The sequence below is a fragment of the Euprymna scolopes genome, chromosome 8 (genome assembly GCF_053919585.1).
Source record: "Euprymna scolopes isolate OS-2025 chromosome 8, ASM5391958v1, whole genome shotgun sequence".
NCBI classification, from domain to species: Eukaryota; Metazoa; Mollusca; class Cephalopoda; order Sepiida; family Sepiolidae; genus Euprymna; species Euprymna scolopes.
The window spans coordinates 4,425,203-4,430,162 of record NC_136489.1 but is presented as its reverse complement, the minus strand read 5'-3'; positions in this window follow the sequence as shown (position 1 = coordinate 4,430,162).

Here is a 4,960-nt window from a genome sequence, read left to right as displayed (position 1 = left end):
ATATATATATATATATATATAATTTCATGTAAAGAATATTCACAGATAAAATACAATGAATTCAAAAGGGGTTATATAATAATTCTCAATTTTAGATACAGGGAAAGATACTTGCATTTATATTCAAATAAACATCTTTTTAATGTCGCTAAACATTAATGACGATGTTTCGGCCAATAAATTATGAATAATTAACAACCTCGTTAAAAGATTGTGATTATATTTGTGGCGTTAACTTTTTATAATTATATATATATATATGAGTATATATATATATATATATACTTGCATGCCATCAGGCGTTGTCAGATCGTGAAATACGCTTAAATGTGATATTTTCATTCATGCAGATTACGTCATTATTATTATGAAGATAATTCTCTATCGATTATTACATTGAATCAAATAAATATTAGTGAGATCAAAATTAAAACGGTATGAGTTGGTGCCATTAGCTAGTAGCGAAATCCAAATATACAACTCCCCACCCTAATTCTTTAGCCCGGCTTTGTCCGGTCGTAAAACACGCTTCAATATGATACATTGATTAATACAGCTTTTCTATTTATTATCATATTATATTGTATGTAGTGATGATTTAAAAAGTAAAAAAAGTAAAAAAGAAAATAAAATGACTCGTGCGCCATCACCGAGATTCGAAACCAAAACATTTACCTTACGATTTACTTTCTCCTTCGACGTTAATGCCTGAAATATAAAGATATGTTTACTGCAAGACTACAAATGCAAACATGAACAAATAGCTATTACGTTATGCACGCATTTTCGTCATGCCTCGTTCGACCTTCACCTGGCAAATTCGATTTTTTTCACACTTTTGCGCCGATTTCGCCCGTGAAAACATAAATATAAGTTTTGCATGGGTCCAAATACCCCATATAATCAGCTTCATGTCTGTATACAAAAAACTGACAGAGGAGTTTGGTAGGCAAAATTTTTTAAACAAGTATGTATACGCATACATAAATATATATAGAAAGAGGTTTGTGTTTACTTTTTACGCAAATCTACGCAAGTATAAGCTGTATAATGTCTGCCTGAATATAATTACACGTAATATTTTACTAAAGATGATCATCCCATAAGAAAAATGAAAAATAATACAATAATTAAAATGAATGTTTAACAAAATATGCAAATGAGCTAGATCTTTTGCAGATGAATGAATTTCCACAACCCATATATAACAACGTTGTATTTTCTTTTTAAGTAAATAAAAAAAGGGTTTTGTAGATAAATATCAATACACAAAAACAATGTATGTATGTATATATATATATATATATATATATATATATATACTCCTATGTATGTATATATATATAAGTATATACATATATATTTATATATAAAATGATATATGTGTATATATATCATTTTATATATAAAAATATAATTATGTAATTATATATATATATATATATATATATATATATATATATATATAAAGTGAGAATTGTGAGTGTGATGACACTTCTCAACCTACACATTCAACCTATTCATAATCTGATATATTCTGATGTACATACTTCAAATTTGGTATCTAGCGTATTTAGATACGTAGAAAACTTTTTCAGAATTTTTCATCCGAAAAAAGGCCGCTAAAAAGTGAAAAGATAAAAAAAATTTACGAGAGGGTAATCATATATATATATATATATATATATATATATATATATATATATATATATATATATATATATATATATATACATATATATATATGTACGTATGTATGTATGTATACATATATATATATATATATATATATATATATATATATATATATATATATATATATATATATGAATCTATTTTTCTAAAGGTGGAATCGCCCGATTGTTGAAGAGAAGATGCAGGCAAACAAAATTCACAGTTTATATATATATATATATATATATATATATATATATATATATATATATATATATATATATATTGTGTATATTTACGCAGCATTTTCTCATTTAGACAAATATTATTGAATAGGACGGAATTATTCTGGAGATTGGAGAAGATAAAAAGGAAAATTGTAAAACAGAATAATTCCGTGCTATTCAATAATATTTGTCTAAATATATAAGTATATATATATAAATATATATATATATATATACTTATATATATATATTTATAAACATACATGCATATATATATATACACATGCTCCACACACACACACACACACACACGCACACACACACACACACACACACACACACACACACACACACACATATATATATATATATAAACTAGAATAATATCGTCTTATGTCTGGTAAAATAAATTCATCGAGAAGACAAATATTGTGCCATATTCAAATCAATTTAGAGTGATACAAGATATGTTTCGAGTATTTATTTCAATTCTGATTAAAATCAATTAGTTGATTTTCGTTTGAGAAAATGTTTCAACTATTTCCGATAAGCTCAATGAAAGAAATTTAAATTTCTTTATGTCCACGGATTCAATTCAAACGTAAATCCAAAATTGTTTTTTCCTAAATTGCGCCTGTAATTTATGCGGGGAAAAAATAGTGCTTGTGACCCATCAGACAAAGGATACGTCTAGAATATCAGTATAAAAGTATGTTCCAATTTTTATATTGCAATATTAACTTCTAAACTAATTAACTGATCATTATGAATTTAGGAACACAGGTGTGAGGAATACAAATAGTGGCAAAATTATTTCAATTTTATTTCATGCAAAAGGAATTAAAACCGTATAAAAGCCTTCGAAAAATTCAGATACTCACAGTTTTTTTGTGTGTATTTTTTTAATAGTTTTAACAGTGTTATTCATCAATTAATGATTTTTATTAGTTTTAACAGTGTTATTCATCAATTAATGATTTTTAATAGTTTTAACAGAGTTATTCATCAATTAATGTTTTTTAATAGTTTTAACAGTGTTATTCATCAATTAATGATTTTTAATAGTTTTAACAGTGCTATTCATCAATTAATGATTTTTAATAGTTTTAAGAGTCTTATTCATCAATTAATGATTTTAATAGTTTTAACAGTCTTATTCATCAATTAATGATTTTTAATAGTTTTAACAGTGTTATTCATCAATTAATGTTTTTTAATAGTTTTAACAGTGTTATTCATCAATTAATGATTTTTAATAGTTTTAACAGTGTTATTCATCAATTAATGATTTTCAAGCTTTCTGTTTCCTTTAAACTTTATTTTATGGATAAAATATGTGCAAAATCCAGTTTCATAGAATCTTATTTGTAACCATTAAAAACCTGGGTAGCAAGAATCGCTGAATTTGAATTACATTTTTTTACCGTCAACATCCGGTAATGAATGTTGATTAAATGAGGAGTAAGGATTCTTGACACAAGGTTTAGTCTCATTATATTGTCATTTTAATGTTCATAAATGGGATATAACAAGGGTGCAATACTCTTTCATATATGTATATATATTTTGGTAAACAAATTTACTCTTAGTCACGAGACTGGAACCTCCTCAGGAATCTCTGCTCTGCAAAACCTGCTCTTTTTTTATTGAGCCCTAAAAACAACCTCGTTGAAGTTTCACACACACACACACACATATATATATATATATATATATATATATATATATATATATATATATATATATATCGGTGGACTTACTCTAAAAATACCCGTGTAAATATGGGTATAAGCCATGAATATGGCATAAGTTAAACATTTCCATGCTGTTCTTTCTTCGATACTTATGGTACGGATTTGGTGTCCCACCCCGAACAGTAAAATATACAAAATAAATAATAGTGTAATGAAATTACTCATCCTGTTGCCTTGAATATATCATCCAGAATTCGTAATGATGAATTCGATAATAAAGAACCTATATATTGACATGCGTTCACAGATCTTTTTAAGAATAGATTCATTTATAGCTATGAAAATTTGATTTTCACTATTTATTTATTTATTTCTTTTATTTTTTTATTTTTTTGCATGCAACTGATTTAAACAGTTTTATTGATGGATAATGGCAAGTATATATATATATATATATATATATATATATATATATATATATATATATATATGTGTGTGTGTGTGTGTGTGTGTGTGTGTGTGTGTATGTATATATGTATATACGTGTGTGTGTATATGTATATATATGCATATATATATATGTATATATATGTATACATATATGTATATATATGTATATATATATATTTATATATATGTATATATATATATACATACATATATATATATATATATATATATATATATATATATATATATATATAGACAGAAAGTATGAGAGAATATATATAATTATTTTCCACATAAGAACCAACATCGCAGCCCACGTTGGCTTTCTTGGTTCTTGTGGGCTGCGACATTGGTTCGGCTGTGGAAAATAATTATATATATATATATATATATATATATATATCGCTCTCTCTCTCTTCTCCCTCTCTCTCTTTCTATACATATGCATGGACATATATATATATATATGTGTGTGTGTGTGTGTTTGTTTATTAATTTCAAATTATATTATATGTTAGTTTCTTCGTGCCTTATTACCGTTTTAAATTTAACAACTTTACTATAAATACTGAATGTAATCGATTTTTCATTCAAGGTGTTAATAATCTAATGAAAGAAAAATGTTTTAAACCTTAATTTTCGGAATATATCGATTCTTCTTTGTGTAACACTGGAAAAACATTTTATTTTGTTTATTTCGATTTGTAATAGCTCTGTAATTAGTTTGCATATACGCTCGTGTTTTAACACTATATGACAATTCGTTAGGTACATACACACACACACAAACACACACGCGCACACATATATATATCTGTGTGTGTGTGTATATATATGTATATATATGTGTATATGTGTATATATATGTGTGTATGTACATATATATGTGTATATATATGTGTGTATATATATATG